This window comes from Astyanax mexicanus, chromosome 1 (assembly GCF_023375975.1).
Source record: "Astyanax mexicanus isolate ESR-SI-001 chromosome 1, AstMex3_surface, whole genome shotgun sequence".
In the NCBI taxonomy this organism is placed as follows: Eukaryota; Metazoa; Chordata; class Actinopteri; order Characiformes; family Acestrorhamphidae; genus Astyanax; species Astyanax mexicanus.
This window is the reverse complement of record NC_064408.1, coordinates 132,166,013-132,191,096: the sequence shown is the minus strand read 5'-3', so window position 1 is coordinate 132,191,096 and position 25,084 is coordinate 132,166,013. Positions and strand designations below refer to the sequence as shown.

Sequence of the window (25,084 nt, the reverse complement as noted above, 5' to 3'; positions counted from 1 at the left end):
GTGTGTAGTGTGTGTATGTGAGTGTGATATATATAGTATAGGACACAAGCCATCAAAGTGACAGGTTGACCTTTATTTGACCCCCCCCCCCAACACCTGTTCAATTAATCAATCAAGAATAATGATTAATAGTGTGTATGTGTAAGAGAATATTTTCCTGCTCTTTTTGAAAATGTATGGCTGATAGTTTCCCATCCTCCCAGCTGTTCAGACCCCCCATATCCAGATAATTAAACAATCAAGAACAATGATTAATAGTGTGTAAGAGAATATTTTCCCGCATGAGAATACTTTTACCCACAGCCAAACCTGCTCAGAGGCGCTTCTCTCTCACACACACACACACACACACACACACACACACACACACACACACATACAGGCACGTACACGCGCACAGACACACACACACACAGTCACGGTTCTGCTCACACACCCGCCAGCCCCCCTTAACCAAACATTCAGTCTCTTGAGTTCACACACACACACACAGTGAGACATGTTCAGACACAAAATTATTTTATTTATCCGAGCAACCAATAAGGAATAATTACGTGTAGATACGTGTACATACGTAATATAACCACGCCCTTTATTCAATAAAAGCAGAGAGGTTACAGTACTCTACCAAACATTCAACAGGCGGTGGTGTTTCTAACGTTACACGGGTAAGAGTTTATAAGATATTGTTTAATTCAATTTATATATTTTATAAAACTATATCATTAAATAATTATTGTTTTATTTGATTTATTCCTTAGCAAAAGATCGCAAAACATGGATGCTCTTACGAACGCACCAAGAAAGGAAATCGCAGGGTCTGAAAAGAATCATGTATGGCCGCTATCAGACGGTCGATTCTTTGGATTTCGTTTCCACGATGATATGAAATGCGTCACTCTGTGTATCGGTCCAACAGTAAGATTTGAGGATGCGACCGTTTTGATAACTCTTAATGGAGAGGAATGGCATAGCTTCTCAAGACATTGTTCAGTTTTTAACACCTATCTCATTTACAGAAATTGTTACTGTAAACCGGATTACCATGAGAAATTTAATTTAACATGGACACCCTATATACAAACCGGAACAATGTTGCGTTCATTCAATCTATATCCGTATTTAAATGCCAAATCGTACAATGCCAGACTTACAATTGTTCACGAAGTTACAAGTTTATTAAAACAAAACGATTTTTTTGAACAGGAATGTAAAATTGAATTACAAAATGATGACTTCAACGCAATGCAGACGTACTTTGCAATAATAGACCGTATGTTCATTGAGAGCATCGTTGAAAAACATTAAATCTGATACAGAATTTCTGAGCTTCTGAATGCGTTATCATCAGTAAAAACTGAATAGTTTAGAGTGCAGTGTATCTTAGTGTTTGAGTCTGTGTCAGCGGCAAGATTTGTACCACGGCCTGCTGTATTGTGTTTCTGATCTTCCAGGACAGCTGCGTGACCAATTAGTGATTTCTTACTCAAGACTCGCATGTGCCTGTCAATGTATATAAACACGGAGTTTTGTTCATACGGTCACAAACATTTTCAGAGCTCAAGAATCTCTTTCGTTGGAAGATAATGGAGTCTGGTAAGTTTCCTTTTGGTCTGGATTGATTATAATTATTTTTATTATTATTCATACTAATGTTAATATAGTATGGTTATTTAGAATGTTGCTAGAACGTAATTAGAATGTCAAATATAATACAATGTTTTTAAACCAAATTATATTATAGTAATGTTTCGTTCTATTTTTTTAAAATAGGTAACATTCAGAAATGTTTTTAATGTGAGTAATTTTATCATGATGAATTTTTAGAAATAATGTGATAAGTTATGTTTTATACTATTGGTGTAATACTGAAAATAATGCTTTTTTAAAAAAAATATTAATAAATTATTTTATTTAATTATTATTATTACACCAGGGGTCATTTATATCGAAAAACCTCCAACTCCATACGGTGAGAAAAATATATATTTTTCTAATTATTGTACACACATTCACACACACATTTTATTTTCTATATTCTCTGTTCTAAGTATGTAATGATTTAATTATTTTAGAACTGACTGCTGAAACAAGAAGCAGCAGTCCCATTTACATCACTGATACTCCACCCAACAGCTCCACAATTCCAGGTAAGTGAAACATTTTTATCAATATTTAAGTAATACAAAATATATATATGTTATTATCTATCATTTATTAAACCTGTGTATTTTCTGTTTGTTTGAACAGGGTGTGATTCTCCTGTGTATGCCAATAACGGTAATCAATCTCCATACAGTGAGCAGAAGATTTTAATTTTTTTCTAAATATTGTACACATACACACACACACACCCCTCCCCTACTCACTCGCAAGCATGATCTGCTCACACACACACACACACACACACAGTATTTTAATCAATAATATTATTTATTTTTAGATGTAATCCTGAACTCTCCATCCTACTCCCCAACAATCCCTAGTAAGAAACTTTTTGTCTCATTATTATATTTTTTAAATATTGTGTGCGTATATAATATTGTAAATTATCTTATTCAATGTTTCAATGAATAGATCGTGAATCTGATCAACAATCCCCTGCGAAAGGTTATCAGTACAGCCATAATGACACGCTTTCCGGTAAATATGTCTTATAATTAAACTTGCACATACGTGTATGTGAAAACACATTAGTGATGAAACGTAATATATTGTTATCTATGTGTGTTTTAGATTCCGATGTTAATGCCAATGATGATCTGAGGGACGATCTACGCGATCTACGCCACCTTCACAAGTCTGTGTCTTTGACGTTCAAGAAACTCATGCGCGTGAAAACACACGGGTCAAGAGTTCAAAGTAAGCATGTTCATGCATTGTGTAAGAAACGTGTGAGCCTTTATATGAATCAATGTACTACCCTACTCAATAAACACCATGTCTAGGAAAAGGTGTGATAATTGTTTTAATGTTGAAGCCAAGAGGTGTAAAATCAGACAGGAATCTGAATATGTCCCCATCACATCCGATCATTTAACTTGTGAATGTGTATCAGATACAGAACTTACACTCAACTTACAGCATGACCATTTCCATCAGTTAAACCAAAGTTTAGATAGACTACGGAATGAATGTAATCCTTCTGTAATAGACGCTGTTAATCGGCTTAACGAAAGTTTAGCTTTAACGCCCGACCTCAATAATGTTACGGAACAGTCTGTAACAACGCCTCAAAATGTAACGCAAGAATCAAACATAGATTTGTTTCACAATCTAAACCAAAGTTTAGATAGACTTCGGAATGAATGTAATCCTTCTCTATTAGACGCTGTTAATCGGCTTAACGAAAGTTTAGCTTTAACGCCCGATCGCAATAATGTTACAGAACAGTCTGTAACAACGGCTCAAATTGTTGCGCAAGAGCCGATGGTTGATTTGTTTCACAATCTAAACCAAAGTTTAGATAGACTTCGGAATGAAGCGGATAATGAAAATCAACATTCACACACTTTGTCATCTGGGTCTAATCAAGCTTTCAGTGTAACAGTTCACAATAACGAGAATGTACAGGATCAGATAGGATATGGTGTAGAAGGTGAAATACCGTAGGATATACATGTAAACAGGATAGACAGATTCAACACCACAGAAATTAGGCGGTCTCTAAACTTTTCCTCATTGGGAAACGTTGAATCTTTCGATGAATTTTACAACTATGTGATGGAAGTTTTTAACCAAACCGTCGAGGTAGCAAATGGTTATATTGGTCCGAAGGATTCAGTATATGTGGAAATTCAAGGAGATTCGCTCAACATTTCAGCGAGCGTTGAAGTAATCGACGGAGTCATAAACCCTAATGATATTGTAACAATGATTGAACAAAGCATGCAGAGCAAATTTGAAATTCTTTCCGACGAAACTCTACAAATTGTGATTCGAATTGTACACCCGCCGCGCGGAGGTGCGCGCGTTAAGTTCTCACAAATGTTCAATTCAGAAATTGTTCGGAACAAATTGAAACATCTGTTTGATTTTCAAAATAAAGACAACCTCTGTTTCGCCCTATGTGTTTCCAAACTACTGAATCCAGACCTAAACGATTACCAAGTAGAGCACATTGCAAAACGGTTACAAGCCGATGTAGGGATGTCTGAAAATGACGCCGTTAGCTTTGCCGACATTTCATTGTTTGAAAAGTTACTCAATTGTAAAATCGTAGTGATGTACAGGGATGCTGTCAAAAAAGGGTACTCGTTTTTCCAAAACAGTACGATACCTCACGAAAAAACATTGTTCCTATTCCTGCATGAAAACCATTACTACGGTGTTAAAAACCTTAAGGCTGTGCTGGGTACCGGGTACGTTTGTTCTCACTGCTACGCGGGGTATAACGATGAGAATCATCATAAATGCGAGTACAGATGCAAGGTTTGTCAGGATAACGATTGTCCCAAGCTTCCTAAAAATACGGTGCAATGTCAAGACTGTTTGAGGTTATGTAGAACACCGTATTGTTACGAAAAGCACAAGGTCAAAGACGACTCTGGTAAAATTTTGTGTGAAACTAGATTCTACTGTGCACAGTGTAACACCGTGCAGCATGGTAGAAAAGGGTCCAGCAAACACAGTTGTCGCGCAAACCTATGCCGTCAATGCGGTGCTAAAGTAAACCCTGAATTTGAACACGAATGTTTTATAACGCCTCTAGAAAAGGAAAAGAACAACAAAAAGTACATTTTTTACGATTTTGAAACCAATCAAGAGTCAGGAAATCACATCGCAAATTTTATATGTTGCAGTACTTTTAAGGGTAAAGTTTGGACGGCTGAAGGACCCGATTGTGTTTCAGCGTTTTTTAAACGCTACCGTAGAAAGAAATACAAAGGCTACACGTTCTTGGCGCACAACGCTAGAAGTTACGATTCGTACATTTTATTGAATCATTTGGTCCGAGAGGGGATCAACCCCGACATCATAGCGCAAGGTGGTAAAATATTGTGCTTTGAAGATGTCGAGTTCAGACAGAGATTCATAGACAGTCTCTCTTTTCTCCCTATGAAGCTGAGCGCGATTCCCAAGGCTATGGGATTCAAGAATGAAAAAAAGGGTTATTTTCCTCATTTCTGGAACACTCTTGAAAACCAGAATTACATCGGCCCATACCCGGCAGCCAAATATTACGGTGTAGACACCATGATGGATAAAGAGAGACAAGAGTTTTTTGAATGGTACAATACTCTGTCTGGCAAGGTGTTTGACCTCAGAAAAGAGTTGGCCGATTATTGCGTGAATGACGTTCACATTCTCAGAAAGGGGTGTTTAGCATTCAGGGAGCAGATAATGAGCGGTACGGGTGTAGATCCTTTCAAATGCATCACCATAGCCAGCGTCTGTTTGAAAATCTTTAGAACACATTTTCTGACGGACAATACCTTGGCTATACCACCGCATGATGATTATATCCGCAGACAGAAGTCGTTCTCAAACTCTGCTATTCAATGGCTCGAGTACCTCTCAGACAGAGGGAAAATTCCGATTCGACACGCTCTCAACGAAGGTGAAGTTCAAATGGGTCAATATTTTTTAGACGGTTATTTTACCGACGGCCACACGCAAAATGCTTTTGAGTTCTTAGGATGCTTTTTTCACGGATGTGATAAATGTTTCCCTGCAAACGCGCGTCACCCTCTAAGTAAAATTGGACAAACCTTCGAAGATGTTAAACAACACTCTTTGCAAAAAATTAAGAATTTGCAAAACATCTACAATATGCACGTTACAACAATCTGGGAACATGCGTGGAACGAAATGAAAAGGACAGATCAGGACGTAATAGCGTTTCTCAAACGTTTTGACTTTCCCGAGCGTTTGAAACAGAGACAAGCTCTTTTTGGCGGTCGTACAAACGCGTTACATTTACATTACGTAGCTCAACCCGGAGAGAGAATCGATTATTACGATTTTACATCGTTATACTGCTACGTAAACAAGACAAAAAACTACCCCGTAGGTCACCCAACCATCATTTTCCGCGATTTTGAACCGTTGGAAAATTATTTGCCTCTTCAGAATAAAAATTTTACCCCCTAGGGGTCTTTGGGCCCCCGTTCTCCCTTATAGGGTGAAAAACAAGCTTTTGTTCCCTCTGTGTAGGGTGTGTGCCGAGTTACAACAGCAGCTATGTTGTAAACATGCTGACGAGGAGAGGGCTCTTACGGGTAGTTGGTGTAGCGTGGAGGTTATGAAGGCTCTCGAAAAAGGCTACAGAGTGTTGAAAGTTTTTGAAATCTGGCACTTTCCTAAACAGACGCATGATTTGTTTGCCGGATACATCAACACGTTTCTCAAGACAAAACAGGAGAGCTCAGGTTACCCGTCTTGGGTAAAGGACGAATCTGATCAAAAAGAATACGTTAAAAGGTACAAGGAAAACGAAGGCATAGAACTCGATCCGTCTCGCATAGAGGTTAACCAGGCCAAGAGATCTGTGGCAAAGTTGGCGTTGAATTCTTTGTGGGGTAAGATGTGTCAGAGGTCTGATAGGATTAATACTTGTCTAATCAGCGATCCCAACCAATTTCTAGAGTTCATGTTCTCGGACACGTACGACGTAAGTCACTTTTCTTTTCTGAACCGTCAGATGGCGCTGGTTCAGTGGCGTTACGCAGACACCAGATTCATCAAACCGAGTAAAGCTAACGTGTTTATCGGAATATTCACTACCGCTTACGCTAGACTCGAGCTGTACAAGCTGATAGATGGTCTGCAACAAAGATGTCTCTATACGGATACAGACTCTGTCATTTTCAAAAGTAAAGATGGCAATTGGATGCCCCCCCTAGGCGATTACTTAGGCGAGTTAACGAGTGAAAATAATGGCCGTACCTAACTCGTTCGATGCTAGACTTCAACTTCCTTTTTCTTGTATAGTTTGTGGACCCAGCAATAGAGGAAAATCTTTTTTCATCAAAATGTTACTTGAAAATTGTACGGACTCAATGTCTAAAATTCCGGACCGGATTGTATGGTGTTACACTTGCTGGCAACCCCTCTACGACGAGTTGATGGACAAACTAAACATTTATTTTGTTCAAGGTATACCCGAATCATTGTGCAACGATGAACTTTTCCCTCCGCACAAAACAAACTTGTTGGTGATTGATGATTTGATGGAGTCCGCTAGCAAGAGTGAGGAAGTAGAAAAGGCTTTTACAAAATATACCCACCATAGAAACCTCAGCGTGATCTATTTGGTTCAAAATTTGTATTTTCAAGGGAGAAGTAGCAGAACTATAAATTTAAATACCAATTACATGGTGCTTTTTAAAAATCCTAGAGATAAGCTACAGATCAACGTGTTGGCGCGTCAGATGTACCCCCGTAACAGCAAGTACTTTTTAGAATGCTTTCAAGATGCTACCTCTAGACCCTATGGGTATTTATTAGTAGACTTGAAAGCTTCAACGCCAGAAGATCTTAGTCTCAGATCGGGTTTGTTTTTACAGGAGGTTCCTGCGGTGTACGTACCGAAGAAAAAGGTTTTCACATAATGTCCGATCGGTTGAAGAGAAATTATCAGGTTTTGAAATCGCTACATCAGGCATCACCTCGAGAAAGGAAACTTATACTGCGTCAAGCTCCCACAGACCTCGTACTAGCCATTTGTGAAATAGCATTAAATCTACTGAGAGGACGCATTCCTTTAACGGCTCAACAGTACGCTCGACTGAAAAGACAGAAAAAAGCGATTCAACTTTTTGCCGATAAAAGAAAATCTGTAAAGGTTAAAAGAAATACTATTAATCAATCCGGAGGTTTTCTTCTACCTTTGCTAAGCGTCGCGGTACCCTTCATCAGCAGCTTAATAGCGGCCCGTCAGAAATAGCATGGAAAACGCTGTGAAAATGTATCTGGTACCTCAGCAGCAACTTGATAAGATTAATTCTGTGTCGAGCGGAAAACCTAATGTTAGACAGACGGTGGAAAATGATCTGGATGCTACCATGAGACATATTCTGAATAGGTCTGATTTGATGCCTTACGAAAAGGCCAAACTTTATGCCTCGGTCTTGCAAAGATTCCTAAACATCGTCAAACAAGGAGATGAGGAAACGGCTCAATTAACTCTGTCCCTGCCCGTAGACTCTAACAATAAAACAATACCGGAGACCGATGTGGATCGCGGTGCGTCCGAAGACGTAATTGTCAAAGAAGTAATCGGAAACATTCCGGCAAGAAACAGAAAAAATGCTTCTTTCATCATGGAAAAAATATCCAAATCTAGCGACGTAGCTTCCTGGAATGATAAAGGTGAATTCATTTTCAAAGGAAGGACGATCAGGGGTTCACACGTATTGGATTTGATTAAAAACCTCACGGCCCCTCAAAAAGTGTTGGATGATCGCAGACCTTTGGGGTGGATCGAGATGTTAAAAACTGTAGCCGGATTGAATATACCCTTTTCAACTATACCTAACGTCGGCGTTCGACGTAAGATATCGGACATTAAAAGAGGCGATCCTTTGTACTCACCAAGCTCAACTTCTAAGAGCGATGACTCTGACTCTAGCATTGACACTCTTGAGCCTGTTTTCAAGTCTCCTCGTTTTACCTCAACACCTTGGATAAGTTTTTAATCGTGCATGTCTTTAAAAATGTTATAAATGATGATGATGATACAATGTAAATATTTGTTATTCTTTATTTCATTAAATGTATATACTTTAACATGTTTTACATCTACAGAGTCGTTATTTCACACTACACTCTAGTTTATGCACTGAACACATTTCACAAATTGTTTTTTATTCACTCTGGGATAAATATTTTTTACAAAAGCTTTAACCATATCATCGTTTCTTTTCAAATCATCCGTATACATAGACATAATTTGATTAAAAGAATAGCCTCTAGCTCTGTGACACAAAAAGAATACGCAGTGTTGCCCGCAGTAAGTCGAGTCACTCCTTTGAACTTGTTTTGAGTTGTGTTTTATTTCACAACAGTTCTTTTTAAAAAAAGAATGAATAGAATCATGAAAGAGTTCAGAGTTTGGCGGATTTCCGTACGAATCAAAAAATTCTCCCGAGGCGTCATCGTTGAGACATATGGCCAACCAGTGTTCTCCGGGCATGTAGCTGGGGTGAGTGTTTACGATGAAAAATGCCGGAGCGCGTTCCACCTTATTCTCGGGTAGTTCATCGCAAGGAAACACACCGTAGAATATCTTTTTCGCAGGAGGATAACTTTTCATCAGCTCGGAAAGTTCTCTGGTGTCCATAATTACTGATAATCGATGAGGACGTTTCGTCGATTATTGATTTCCAGCATAGAGTCGAAGCTGGCGTATACAATTAGATTTACCGTTCTCGGTAGAGGGTTTCTGAATCTGAGTTCCAACCTCATATTTCCCGACTTTATCAAAGATAGATGTTGTCCGCAATCATCCGGGCTCAGGTTAAAAGCTAAAAGGGTGTATCCTTGAGAATAATCCTGGCGGTTTATAGCCAAAGCTTGATCCTTTAGATTTTTCCCCGAAGCTAAAACCAACGAATGAAATTCGCGGACGGCATTACCGCTTTGAAAATTAGGTTGAAACGGTTTTGCAGGGTGCTGAACACCGTCGACGTACAAAGCAATAAACTCTGCATCATTATGTTTAAAGTTAAAAGGATTTTTATCATATGCACCGATAAATGCGTCATTATCAATCATACCAATTATAACCGTTTTAGGGAGAGGTCCGAGGAATAAATTCTCTTGGGTGCATACGCGACTCCCCACAGGTAGGCTAAAAGTCTTCATACACACTCTTTCAAGCGAGTATTTAGCCGTAGCGTTAAGTAAAGCCTGCGCATGCCCCATCTTGACAGCCGGGGAAACGGAGACTTTTTTTACGTACAGAGAAGCCGTTAGTATTTTAAGTGTGTAATCCCTGGCTCCTTCTTTCATCATGCAAAATTCGTCCTTACTTCGAATCATCTTAATTTTCAAGTCAACTCCGTTCAGTAAAAGTTTTTCTTGAAAAAATATATCGGAGTGGATATGACCTATTAAGTCAAAGATTCTACTTTCTTGGCTGTAAGAAGACCTGATTTTGAAGCCGTTGTTACGTCCTTGAGGATCGGTCGCGTCCATGTGGCCGTACGAGTCTTTGTAAAATAATCCTGCGGTGAATTGTGTATCCAAGGTATGTTTGCTATAGTTAAGAAGCAATTCCATTATTGCCCTGTAGGGGTAGGTATTACTCGACTGGCTGATGAGTCGATCTCCCAGCATGACGTCTACTTGTGAAAAAAGAGATGCTATAGGATAGTTTATTACACCCACCTTTGAATCGTTAGCCAAGTCTGTACCGTCAGAATTTTGTGATTTTACATCTCAGGTGTAAAAAAGTGTTGTTCAGATCTAGGTAGTCTTCACCATTTCCTGCCACGTAAAACTCCAAGGGTCCCTCATCAGTCAGAGCCGAAAGAGGAGGGATTTCGACGTAAGTATACTTTTCGACGCTAGTCTGCGTGTACGGCACTGTAAATAAATCTAATTCGGACTTGGTACATTCGGTTGAAAGTCTGTGAAGTAAAGCCATGGTTTTAGAAAATGTTCACCTTTCTTCGTTTATCCGAGACTGAGGGAGAGCGCTTGTTGCTCCTCCGTTTGTGTTTTTTCAATATGATCTTTTTCAGACGTCTTGCGTTTTTTATTCCCAATCGTTTTACGCATTCCCGGAGGTCTCCTAAAGTTCTTGTAGGCAAATGCCGCGAGACCGTCACCCTCTTGTTTTTGCGATTTAGATTTTACGACGTTGCTTACCACGTCGCTTACGATACTTTTTGCAGCGGTTTTTAAATGAGGTTTAGCAATCGTTATTCCTCTTTTTAAAATTGGTACCGCCATTCTAAAGAGTGATTTGAAGATCCCTCCTAAGCCCGAGCCGTACATCACCGGGGAGCCATAGTACCCCGGAAGACCGTTGCCTGCTTGATGCTTATAATAGTCCACATAGATCTGAGGGTCTACGTACCTTTCACCAATCATTGTTCAAACACGAAAGGAATGCTTTGCGGGTCTAAAATGAAGTTTAGCAACAAATTTTCCGTAGAGAAAACGAATATGTTTGTTCTGATCGGATTTTACCTCTATAACTAAATCGTTGATAAGACTCTTGCTCACAGGTACTTAATGCGGCTTGTCATAAGTTATTGTGACAATTTCATTGTTTTTCCCGCTTATATGTACGCATCTCAGTAGCGGTACAAAACTATCGCCGACCCTTTGATGATGAATAATGTCTGAATAAACAAACATGGTGTAAAATCCTGCATGAATATCGGCCAGATAGGGCGCTTCAGGGTTACTCTGAGTGAGGTCCGTAGCGTCATCCCATTGGAAACGCTCAACGAATACGGTTTTTTGGTTTCCATGCGGATTTTGTTGGTCTGAGCATTATAAACAGTAGTTAGGTCTAAAGCTAATTTTTCTAAAGTCGCATTCATTTCACGAACCACTTGTTCTATGTCACCGTAATACCCTTCACTCATATGACAGCTATACAATTCTTGATTTATTCCATCATCGTAGCGGACAAAAAAGACGGTTTCGCGATCCTTCAAAGAGTACCACGTGTGGGGGTATTGCACTTCAGCGAGAGCCACCTCCCAATCGCCCGTCAACTCTATGGGCTTTGCAAATTTAGTTGTGTAACACGAAATCTTATTGTTGGGATACACGTGATTGGAAGAGTTGCTGGGGAGAGTCACAAAGAAACTGTTCTCTTCCATGATGCGCTGTTTATGATAATCGGTCATTACAAACGAATCTACTTATTCTTTGACTATGTTCACAATGTCTTTGGCCGGGATCCACGAGTTGAATTTATCCGGCCACCCCACCCATTTCACGAAACACATTTTTTTCCTATTTTGCATCCTTTCTTGTATTATTTTTTCTATTTTAAAGGATTTGTCTTTTCCGACTATCATTTTTTGCAGTTCCGGTTCGTAAAACGTACCCGTTATTTCTTCACCGTCGGCATCGTGTAGTTTATATACCGGAGGATCTCTCGGAATCCTTTCGGAAATTGTAAAATATTCATCCGTATAGTTTTGTTCATAACCCTTTTCAAAATGTGCTTTTAGTCGCGAAATCCTGACAACGTCACCGATCTTAAACTTGAAGCGTAGTTTTTTTAACTCTCGAAGGAAACAGTCCGTACAAGGTTTTAAAAACTTTGAAGGAGTTTGTTTCATCAACCTCGACAGGTTTCATTTTGATGCTGCTGTGGTAGTTATGATTGTACGAGTGAACCAATTCCTGAACTACATCGATGTACTTTCTCGTATTAACTGCTGTAAAGTATTTCCACATTTTATTCCTCAAGGTCCTATTAAACCTTTCACAAACAGATGCTTTCTGACCCGTACCCGTAGCAAAGTGAACGATGTTGTGCTTTTTCATTAATCCTTGAAAATTTTTGTTGAAAAATTCTTTTCCTTGATCCGTTTGCAATTTTTTAGGAACACGCCCTTCCTTAAGAATAGAATTAAAAGCGTCGGTCACCTCAACGCCCGTCTTGTTTCGCAATACGCGTACCCAAGCGTATTTAGATAAAATATCTATACACGTTAACATAAATTTCATATCTTTGTTATCCTTTGACAAGTTTGACATATCCACTAAATCGGCTTGCCATTGTTCATCCATGTTTTTCACAAACACTCTGTTTGTTTTAAATTTTCCTAAAACAGGTTTGTGAAGAGTATACGCGTCCTGCGCAGACAGCCAGTTTTTAACATCTTTAATATTCGCTCTTGATCCTTTTTTCTCAAAAATTGCCCTTTGTAAACTCTCAACCCCTCCGTAAGACCCAGGGTTGGAGGGGTCATAATAAATCTTTTTCAACAAGCCCTCAGTCATTGTGCTAGGTCTCACCAATAATGGACAGAGAATAAGAATGTAATCAGCTTTTATTACTACAAACTCAAAAGCCTTGTTAAATGATACACATTTACATTATTTTGTTTTTCATTAAAAAAAGATATCAAACAGTTTACAGTTTTTTCAACATGAACATGTTTCTTAACTATCATTTTCAAAACACATGCGTCGGTTATATAGGTATGAATACACATTAAAAACTTAAACTTTAAGTAGGTCTGTGAATGACAAACTTGAAAAACTCTCCGTTCAATTACTTTGCAGAGTAGAGACGTTATCCGAACTTTTATTCGGCTATGGGTGAAAGCTTGGATGGAAGAGACGATGTTACCCATGTGAGCGCCGTTTCGGATGATTCCAGAGAACTGTGGAAATCCCAGTACTCAACAGTGTCCTCGATCACCGTATCGTTGTAGATAGACGCAGTTTTATGCTTAATGTCTCTCAGAGCCGTCTTGAAGTCAGGTTCGTCTCGCAGTTGGCACACTGTAGTTTCAGCCGCTGCTTGGATTTTTTCCAGAGACGGTACATGTGAGATACCGCACAACTTTAGAGCTCTGGCCAAGGTGTATTTCAACCAAGGTCTAAACAACTTTGTCAAAAGTCTTTTAGCGTTGATGTGCAGATAGAAGTCTTCAGGATCATACAGACACGAATGTTGTCCCTGACTCGGGTGATCGGTGGCGCATCAGTTGCAATGCTCTCTCAGATCCTTTTCAATGATTTTGTCCAGCAGATCCCCGGTGACAGCGCGGATGATGGAGAGCATGGTCGTTCCGATACATCCGTCGATGTCATCCGATGTACCCGGTTTGGTTGATCCTGGGGTAAGACCCTCCATGACCGGAGAGTACGAGTACAGGTTTAAGAGTTCTTGAGTCATTTCAACAGCGGATTACCCCCGACACAGCAGCGTGTATAGAACAAGTATGACTCGTAGATAGAGACGGTCTTAATTTATTAGTTAGATAGTATGGTAGGCGTTGCTTACGTTTGGACTCCGCCCCAGGCTCTTTCACATACATTTCACATACTCTTTCATGAAACCCCATATGGTCTAGCGGTAAGGATTCCTGGCTTTCATCCGGGCGGCCCGGGTTCGACTCCTGGTATGGGAATAGTATTTTTATGTATTTATTTTTAAATTACTAATTAAATAACTCTTAAACACGTGTAAACACTACAAAAGTTTCTACATAACATCATTATTTTGCTTGATGATGCACGACATGCATGGTGTCGGCTATGTTTGAAATCTTGCGATCTTCTGCTGTGACATACACAATGGTGATTTCACGTTTAGGATACTCTGCGAAAGGATTGTCGGTGAGAGAATCAAAATAATCATTCAGTCTCATCTTAAGTTTCTCCAGTCTCTTAATGTTATACACATCCTTAATCAATTGTTTGACGATTATGCAACATTCTCTCATGTTCTCTTTCCAATCATTCCACTTCAGCTTTATGAAGGAGTTGGCGGTTCGACTCTGATCACTGTTTGATGGCTCAAAGCGTACTTCTTCCATAGACATGATAGTAACGACTGAACCGTCAATCCTGGAGATTTTTAGTCCGTAACAGAGTTCTGATGACTCGCACGGGGCTATCGAAATATAGCAAGTCTCAGACTCTGTATGCGATACGGTTCTAGAATTCATAACTCCTACCAATCCTTCACAGTGGTTTGTGAAACACTCCCAATCTCCTATTTGAAAAGTGATTCGACATGTCGCATCTTCAAACATCTCTGTTGGTCCGGTAAACAGAGTAACATGGTACACATCTTTGTGGAGACAGAATCCAAAGAATCGACCGTCTGATAGCGGCCAAGCACGCATTTTTTCAGACTCAGACTCAAGAGACTGAATGTTTGGTTAAGGGGGGCTGGCGGGTGTGTGAGCAGGACCGTGACTGTGTGTGTGTGTCTGTGCGCGTGTACGTGCCTGTATGTGTGTGTGTGTGTGTGTGTGTGTGTGAGAGAGAAGCGCCTCTGAGCAGGTTTGGCTGTGGGTAAAAGTATTCTCATGCGGGAAAATATTCTCTTACACACTATTAATCATTGTTCTTGATTGTTTAATTATCTGGATATGGGGGGTCTGAACAGCTGGGAGGATGGGAAACTATCAGCCATACATTTTCCAAAAGAGCAGGAAAATATTCTCTTACACATACACACTATTAATCATTATTCTTGATTGATTGATTATCAGAATATGGGGGTCTGAACAGCTGGGAGGATGGGAAACTATCAGCAATACAATTTGAAAAAGAGCAGGAAAATATTCTCTTACACATACACACTATTAATCATTATTCTTGATTGATTAATTGTCAGGATATGGTGGGCCTGAACAGCTGGGAGGATGGGAAACTATCAGCAATACATTTTCAAAAAGAGCGGGAAAATATTCTCTTACACATAAACACTATTAATCATTATCTATGATTGATTGATTGAACAGTTTTTTTTGGGGGGGGGGAGGGCGGGGTCAAATAAAGGTCAACCTGTCACTTTGATGGCTTGTGTCCTATACTATATATATAGTGTGTAGTGTGTGTATGTGAGTGTGTAGTGTGTGTAGTGTGTATGTAGTGTGTGTACTGTGTGTAGTGTGTGTAGTGTGTGTATGTGAGTGTGTACTGTGTGTAGTGTGTGTATGTGAGTGTGTAGTGTGTGTAGTGTGTAGTGTGTGTATGTGAGTGTGTAGTGTGTGTATGTGAGTGTGTAGTGTGTGTAGTGTGTGTATGTGAGTGTGTAGTGTGTGTAGTGTGTGTAGTGTGTGTATGTGAGTGTGTAGTGTGTGTAGTGTGTGTATGTGTGTGTGTAGTGTGTGTAGTGTGTGTATGTGTGTGTGTAGTGTGTGTATGTGAGTGTGTAGTGTGTGTAGTGTGTGTATGTGAGTGTGTAGTGTGTGTATGTGAGTGTGTAGTGTGTGTAGTGTGTGTATGTTATTAATAAACATTGTTATTTAATAATAGGTCTTTGCTTCTTCAGTGTTGTAATGTTAATTTACATAATTCTGAACAGATTTCGCTCATTTAAAAAGCCTGAAAAAGTTTTTAAAACGCTCAGTTTTAACTTGTTACTCATGAAGAAATGTGGGGTTTAAATCAGGCTCGGGTTCATAATGACAGTTTATGGGTCGGGCTGGATTCTTTGGGTCTGATCTTAACTCTAGCGTACACTGTGTGATTATTTTAATGGAGAGCGTTGTGGATAACTCACACTGCACGTTTGAATGGTTTGTTGTGTTTGAACAGCGACAGATGCAGCTGAAGCTCATTCTCACTCATTCTCTCTCTAATCGTACAGTTTTAGAAATAAAAAATCACATCGAGAAACTGAGTTCAGACAGAGATAAAACTCAGTTCAGTTCAATAAACCTAAGATGAGTTCATCAAATATTGTAGAAGATAAAGAAGAGGATGAGCTTTTGCTGATTCCATCATTTAAAAGTGAAATGTAATGTAATGTACGTGTGTGTGTGTTTGTGTGTGTAGTGTGTGTGTGAGTGTTGTGTGTGTGTGTGAGAGAAAACTTACATTTCTTTAATCCAGGTTTGATTCTTATTTCGCCTCCATGTTCCATTCTAAACACACACACACACACACACACACACACACACACAGATCAGCAGGGTGTGAGAGTGAAATGCAGAGTTTCTCTCTCTGGGTTTATATTAGTGAACATGGTGAAGGAATATGAAGTTCTGGATTTTCCTGATACACAATAATTAACGTTAATCCTTAAGAAGAAACACCCACTCCTTTATAACACCATTAACACAATTAGAGGAAACCAGAGCCTCAGATTTAAATTTTAATATCTAATAACAGATTCAATATGCTGTCACACTTTAGCTTCTTCTTTTATTCCCAGCCTCTAGGGGGCGTGAGGGAGAATTATAGGGTCTCTGTTTAGAACAGGTGAAGAAGTAAAGGCTGAACCATAAAGATCCAGCTACAAAGGAAACATGGAGTCTTCAACTTTTAACCAACAAACATGTGGACTTTACTTTACTCTAAACTCTGATGAGCTCAATCCATTTTATTAACACCTGAAACGCTGTAATTTATGAATAACGAGGGTTCATCACGCTACGAAATCTGTAGTCCAGAACCCTAATCTTTATGTTCTGTTTATGGGCAAATTCTGATCCTGAACTTGGATTATTATTATTCCTGTGTTGATCTGAAGCTGGATAATATGAGTTGCTTTCACCTTATATAATATATAATTTCAGTTTATAATAGAAAATTCACAACAAAAGGCTAAATACACCACATCTGGATAGGCACTGTGCACTTTATTATTAAAAATATATTAACTCAACTGAGAAAATGTAGCTCATTCTAACACAGGGTAACTTTGGACTCTTTAAACAGTTGATCACTCTTCTTTTATCTTTAACTGACCCTCATCACTCTATCTAACATCTGCAGCACACCTGAATCTTCCCCCTGAGTACTTCTTCATACCTGAGTGTCTCCAGTGAGCAGTGTGGATCCTCCAGTCTGGCAGAAAGCAGCTTCTCTCCAGACTCTCCTGGGTGGTTGTAGGTCAGATCCAGCTCTTTCAGGTGGGAGGGGTTTGAATTAAGAGCTGAAGCCAGAGAAGAACAGCCTTTTTCTGTGATCATACACCCAGATAATCTAAAGAGAGAGAAAATTAGAGTAAGTTATTAACAGAGAGAGAAAGAGTGACAGAGGCAGACTGAGAGAGAGATTATACACTTCTGTATTAAACAGAACACACAACAAACTACTCTAGTCTCTAGGAACACTGGAAAATGAGTCATGAATCCTCTTAAACTTTGTAAATATTGTAATTAGTAATATAATACAGGAAATTGTCAAATCCTGCACCTAACAGCTGGGGTTATGCATAGGGCTCAGCCAGGATCTACTACTCACTCAACTAACAACAATAGCCAAAACCACCACAATCTGATACTGGCTTGACAAGGATCCAGAAGCACAGCCTAACACTATGTTCATGGTCCATCGCCTCAACTGCCAAGTAACAGACCTACCGAAAAATAACCAATGAACAAACAGAATCCCTCCTTAATCTAAGCTCACTTCCTTAATCTATGGCAACAACACACTAACCACAGCACCCTACCTAAGCACAATCACACACAATAAATGACATAAGTTGCGTGAGCAGAACACAGCAACCACTACCATCTGATACTGGCTCGACAAGAATCCAGAAGCATAGCAAACTATGTTCATGGTCCGTGCCTCAACTGCCAAGTACTCAGACGTCTGCAAAAACTCATTACAAATTACAAATTACTACAATAACAGCAAGACCACACCAATTCCCTTCATCCAAACTCTAACACAAACTTCAGTGCAAGCTCTTCTCAGGGGTCTTCAGGTAGGCACCTTCCTTCGTCAGTGTTTCGCTTAATTAGGCCCACAACACCTTCAGAAGGCTCAACAGTGAAGTCTGGCGTCCCAGACCCACCACCCTCCAAGCCTGCTATAGAAGCACAAACTCATTCCCTTCCCCACATAGCCTCAGCCCTTCTGAACCACAACCACTGACTAGATCTTCAGCTACATCTGACAACTCCTTCACTACTGTCCTCAGCACACAACCTCTAATTCCGAATTCAGACAGTAGTCTTGTGGCAGACTTCGCAACAAAGCCTCTAGTACCTACCTCCACCGGTCTAATATACGCTTGCTAGGGTTGTCACGATACCAAAATTTTGACTTCGATACCGATACCAACTGTAGTATCACGATTCTCGATACCAAAACGATACTTGGAAGAAAAAAAACAATAAAAATATCTGAACATAAAATGTTTATTTTTGACTGAACTGGATTGAACACTGAACAATCGGTGCAAAAGTTTTTATTCTAAAATGAAACATTTGAACAAAAAACAAGTTTCGTTATTATAACCTTAACTAAGATAAGAGATAAGATAATCCTTTATTAATCCCACAATGGGGAAATTTACCATGTTACAGCAGTGCAGAGTAAAGGACAGAGAAACAGGTCAGGAAAGGTAAATACAAATAATGATAAATCTATATATACAGAAAACCTATTGTAGGAAAATATATAAAGAGTTAAAAAAATTATATATAGTAAAAGAAAAAAATATATATACATCTAGTGCATAGAGATATGATTATGGTAGGATGGACCAGTATTATTGCACAAGAGTAACAGTGAATAAATATCAAATAAATAATAGATAAAAACAAAAGTGAGAAAAAAAATATTGCACATTAAATAAATTGCACAAATGATGATCACAGTACTCATAGTGAGATGGATATTGCACACGGTAAGCATCACAGCTACACTGAGTAGTATGTAGGTTTGTATGAAGTCCTGAGATAGTAAACTAGTGTTTACTGGGAGCGCGGTGTGTTGTAAAGTCTGATGGTGTGTGGAACGAAGGACCTGCGGAATCTCTCCTTCACACAGCGTGGGTGCAGCAGCCGGGTACTGAAGGAGCTGCTCAGTGCTGTCAGAGAGTGATGCATGGGATGGGACAGGTTCTTCAGCATGTTGCTAAGCTTAGTCCTCATCCTCCCGTTTCCCACCACCTCCACTGGGTCCAGAGGACACCCCAGGACAGAGCTGGACTTCCTGATGATTCTGTCCAGTCTCTTCCTGTCAGCGGTGGAGATGCTGCTGCCCCAGCAGACCACTCCATAAAAGATGGCTGATGCCACCACGGCATCAAAGAAGGTCCTCAGTAGTGTCCCCCGCACGCCAAAGGACCGGAGTCTCCTCAGGAGATGCAGTCTGCTCTGACCTTTCCTGTAGAGAGCAGCCGTGTTGTCAGTCCAGTCCAGCTTGTTGTTAAGGTGGACACCTAGGTACTTGTAGGACCTCACTATCTCAATATCCGAGCCCTGGATGTTCACAGGCACCGGAGGAGAGTGTTTGGTCCTGCGGAAGTCCACCACCAGCTCTTTGGTTTTTCCTGCGTTGATCTGCAGGCAGTTCCTCTGGCACCATTTCACAAAGTCCTGCGTCAGTTCTCTGTACTCCTTGTCATCTCCATCACTGATGAGTCCGACGATAGCAGAGTCGTCTGAGAACTTTTGCAGGTGGCAGCTGGCAGAGCTGTACTTGAAGTCTGCAGTGTAGAGGGTGAACAAGAAAGGAGCAAGAACTGTTCCCTGTGGAGCCCCCGTGCTGCAGATGACCATGTCAGACTGACAGCCCTGCGTCCTCACATACTGCGGTCTGTTAGTAAGATAGTCCAGAATCCAGGTGGTGAGGTGATGGTCCAATCCTGTGACCTCCAGCTTGTCCTTCAGGTGCATGGGTTGGATGGTATTGAAAGCACTGGAGAAATCAAAGAACATGATTCTAACAGTACTCCCAGCATTCTCCAGGTGGGACAGAGATCTGTGTAGCAGGTGGATGATGGCATCTTCCACTCCAATGCCAGGTTGATAGGCAAACTGAAGTGGGTCCATTGATGAATTCACCAGGGGGTGAAGGTGGATGAGGAGCAGTCTCTCCAGGGTCTTCATCAGGTGAGATGTAAGTGCCACTGGCCTGTAGCTGTTGAGGTCTTTTGGATGCGGGGTCTTTGGAATTGGTACCACACAGGATGTTTTCCACAGCTGTGGAACCCTCCCTAGCCTCAAGCTCAGGTTAAAAATGTACTGGGTCACAGTGCACAACTCGTTGGCACAGGTCTTCAGAACTCTTGAGCTGATGCCATCTGGACCCGCAGCCTTTCTGACCTTGATCTTCTTGAGTGCACATCTCACCTGGGATGTTGTGAGTGTGAGGCTGGATTGTGGGGGCTGAGTGCTGGAGCTTGTGTCAGCAGAGGATCCGTCTGGTGGTGACTTTCGGTTGAGAGAGGGAGGGGTGGGTGTAGGGCAGCATGCTGGTAGTGCCAGATGGGGAGATTTCTGCAGTGATGTTTGTGCAGTGGGGGGAGTAGGTGCGTGATCAAACATGTTGAAAAACAGATTGAGTTCGTTTACCCATTTTTGATCCCCCACTGCCTGAGAGTCAGGTTTCCTGTTGCTTGAAATAGTTTTGAGGCTATTCCAGACTCTGCTGACATTATTGTGCTGCAGTTGGTCCTCCATCTTCCTCCTGTAACTGGCTTTACCATCCCGGATCTTTCGTCTTAACTCCCTCTGTGCAGATTTCATTCTGTCCTTGTCACCTGATTTAAAAGCCCTCTTTTTCTCCTTCAGGAGAGCTTTAATATCAGGGTTGATCCATGGTTTGTTGTTGGAGAAACACCGCACAGTTTTGGTGGGTACAGTGTTCTCCACACTCCACAAAGTTGACATAGTCCGTTATGCAGTGTGTAAGGCCCTCAATATCGTCCCCGTGAGGATCACACAGTTCCTCCCAGAGTGTCGTGCTGAAACAGTCCTTCAGAGCCTCTTCAGTCTCTGCAGTCCATTTCTTCACAGTGCGGGTGACAGCTGGTTCTCTGTGTACGAGAGGTTTGTACACAGGCAGGAGATGAACCAGGTTGTGGTCTGATCTTCCTAGAGGGGGGAGGGGTGATGAGTCATATGCCCCCTCTGTATTGGCATAGAACAGGTCCAGTGTTTTATTGTCTCTGGTGTGGCAGGTAACGTACTGGGTGAAGGTAGACAGGGTTGAGGATGGAGTGCAGTGGTTAAAGTCTCCTGAGATCACAAGGAGGGCCTGTGGGTGTTGGGTCTGAATCCTGCTCACAGCTGAGTGCAGGACGTCACAGGCAGTATCAGCGTTAGCAGACGGCGGCACGTACGCAGTTATCGCGATAGAGTGCGTGAATTCCCGTAGTCATGCTAACGGCTAACAGTTCAATGTCCTTGTAGCAGATTTGCTCTTTAATAGTGATGTGCCCAGGATTACACCATCTATCATTCACAAACACTGCCAGTCCTCCTCCTTTCCTCTTACCACTCTCCGCTGTCCTGTCCGCCCGTATGAGGTGAAATCCATCCAGAGAGACGAGCGTGTCCGGAGCTAGCGCTGTTAGCCACGTCTCTGTAAACAGCATAACGCTACACTCACGGAATTCCCTCTGGTGTCGGGTCAGCGCCGCCAACTCATCCATCTTATTGGGGAGAGCTCTCACATTCCCCATGATGATAGAAGGAAGAACGGGTTTGTAGCGTCTCCTTCTCGCGCGCCGCTGAGCACCCGCACGACACCCCCGCTGCCTCCTCTTTAGCTCACGGGGGATCTCGGGCTGCTCCCCTGGAGGTAGCCTTGTTATGCTAAAGGCTAACAGCTGATCCCGGCTATAAACAAAGAGACCGTCTGCTGGATCCGCGGTCGTGTGTGTAATGTGCTAGAAAAACAAAACAAAGAAAAGCACAAGCTTGACCAGTTTAGTGTCCATGGTGTGCGGACAGTTTAAAAAGTACTTAAACTTAGAGTTCTATAAAAAAAAGAGAGAAAAAACAAGAGAAAAAGCTCACAAAGAGCAGGAGCTGCTGTAACTGGCTGCCACTCGAGCGGCGCCGGAAGATTAAACACATTATCAAACAATATTAAACAGATATAAACATTTACCGTGTGCGCCTTTAGACCTTGTGTTAGCTATGGTTGTTGTTCTCCCTCTGCTACTAAGACTGGTAGTTTCAAAGCATGCTGTCATTCTAGAGAAGCTAATGTTTAATTTTAGATCAAATTTATATCTCCTTCAGAAATAATCTTATTCAAGATGTTTATCATTTTACTAAATTTTAAACACTGACGTTTAGCAAACAAGTGAACATTTTACACAACTTTTCATTCCATCTTAAATATGGCAGCTTGACCAGCAGAATCAAAGGGTTTAATTTTATATGCAATCATATAATTCAATTCTCAGATATGGAATTCCATAAGACTGACCTGAGAATCTGTAGTTTACAGTGTGAACTTTTCAGTCCAGCAGAGAGCAGCTCCACTCCTGAATCCTGCAGGTCATTGTTACTGAGGTCAAGCTCTAGCAGTGCTGAATCCGAGATGAGTACTGATGCCAGTGTTTCACAGGCGTTTTTACTGAGACTGCAGTGATCCAACCTTCACATTTAATATTATAATTAGCTTTCAGAAACTCTAAAATGAAGTAATTGCTAAACCTATAGGGTAAAGGGCATTTACCTGTACCTAACACAATCAATTTTTATTAGTTTAAAGAATATCAGTATAATTACAGGCTCAGTGTATGTATAAGGAACAAAAGGCAGCTTAAACATGTTATATATCCTCTAGTATAGCATTAATATTTATTAAGACCTGTTAACAATATCACATTTCTATTACACTTTGTATATCAACCTTTGTGCAGTTTAGTGATTTAAGATTGTTTTGTTTAGTTATGTCTGGAATCTTTTAAATGTATAATTATAATCATCAGATATATCATTATTATTATTATTATTATTATTATTATTATTATAGAATAGTTATTTACTACTATATAAAAAGTATCCCTAAGGAAAATAGTACTTACAGAGCTCGCCGTGTGTTTTTCACCACAGGCAGTAATCTCCTCAGTCCTTCTTCTGATGCTCTGTATTTTTTCAGTTCAAACTTCTCCTGAGTCTCCTCTGACATCATCAGCACAAATACCAGAGCTGACCACTGTGTGGATGAGAGTTCCTGTGTTGAGAGTGTTCCTGAGTTCAGGAACTTCTGGATTTCTCCTGTGAGTGAGGTGTCTTTCATTTCACTTAGACAGTGGAAGAGATTGATGGTCTTTTCAGAAGATTTCTTCTTTTTGAGTTTTCTCTTAATGTAGCCTATAGCCCCCTTCAGATCCTCTTTGTTTATCTCTATTTCTGGCTGTAGACTCTTGAGGAGCCTCTGATTGGACTCCAGAGTGAGGCCAAAGAGGAAGCGGAGGAAAAGGTCCAGGTGTCCATTTTTACTCTTCATGGCTTTCTCCACAGCTGTCTTCAGAAGATTATCCAGTGTGTGTTTGTACCTCCATTTTATTTTCTCCCACCAGGTCTGGAAGAGTGGATTACTTTCATCACTGGATGTGATGAAAACAAACACAGCAGCGAGGAACTCCTGGAAACTCAAATGTACAAAGCTGTAGAACTTCTCATCCTTTTTAAAGATCTGGGTACAGACTCCAGAGTGCACTACGGCTTCTTCTACCTCAATATCACACTCTTTCAGATCTTCCTCATAGAATATGAGCTGTTCTTTTTGTAGCTGAAGAAAGGCTAATTTTGCCAGTTTCAGTACACTCTCAGCTTCAATTTTTTCTCTCTTAGATGATGGAACTGCACCATCCACGTTCTGTTCTGGGTTGTATTTCTCACTCTTCTGTCTTGTGTGAAAGATCAGGAAACGAATGTACATTTCTGTAAGAGTTGTGGGAGCATTTTCCATCTCTTTGTCTTTCTTAATCATTTCCTGAAGAACAGAGACTGAGATCCGGCAGAAGACTGGAATGTGACACAAGATATGAAGACTTCTTGCGGCTTTGATATGTGAAATGATTCTGCTGGCTTCATCCTGGTTTTGGATTCTCTTTCTGAAGTACTCCTCCTTCTGTGAGTCATTGAATCCACGGATTTCTGTAATGATCAGGAAGTATTTACGTGGGATCTGATTGGCTGCTGCAGGTCGAGAAGTTATCCAAATAACAGCAGTGGGAAGCAGCTCTCCTTTAATGATGCCTGTTAGCAGTTTATTCAGAGAGATCTTCGCTTGTGCATTTAATACTTTCTCTTGATTGAAGTTTAGAGGAATCTTGCTTTCATCCAGTCCATCTAGAATCAAAGCTACAGTGTACTTACCTTTTAAAATCTCCATTACATCTTCTATGTAGAGTTCAGGGTGAAAATAGTGTAAAAGATCTGAAAGCCTGAGGGAATTCTCTTTAATCAAATTCAGCTCCCGAAAGGGAAGAAACAGAATGAAATCTAAATCCTGGTTGTGCCTTTCCTCAGCCCAGTCCAGAATAAACTTGTGTACAGAGGCTGTTTTACCTACGCCAGCAATTCCCAGTGTAAGAACTTTTGTACCAGACTTATTTTCTCCAGACTGCACTTTAAAAATTTCACTGAAGTTGACTGATGTTTCTCCTGGTTTGGGATAAAATCCTTCCATCTGTCTCACTTCATGCTGAGCGTTTACTCCTCCTGTGCATCCTTTAATCACATAGAGTTCAGTAAAAATGTCTTTC

At 40.6% G+C, this 25,084-nt stretch overlaps 1 protein-coding gene and 2 long non-coding RNA genes across 4 annotated transcripts in view; 2 read left to right on the top strand and 1 right to left on the bottom strand.

Annotated features, from left to right (window-relative positions):
• The window catches only part of LOC111190424 (NACHT, LRR and PYD domains-containing protein 12-like), a 238,610-nt gene that overhangs the window by 111,381 nt on the left and 102,145 nt on the right, over positions 1–25,084 (bottom strand). The gene's annotated exons all lie outside the window — the stretch shown is intronic.
• On the top strand, positions 329–1,142 carry LOC125785765 (uncharacterized). The gene is made up of 2 exons (XR_007428118.1): positions 329–668; positions 762–1,142. It is a non-coding gene; the product is annotated as an uncharacterized LOC125785765 (long non-coding RNA).
• LOC125785728 (uncharacterized) lies at positions 2,248–3,369 on the top strand. Its single transcript, XR_007428062.1, has 4 exons — positions 2,248–2,298; positions 2,444–2,485; positions 2,578–2,643; positions 2,737–3,369. It is a non-coding gene; the product is annotated as an uncharacterized LOC125785728 (long non-coding RNA).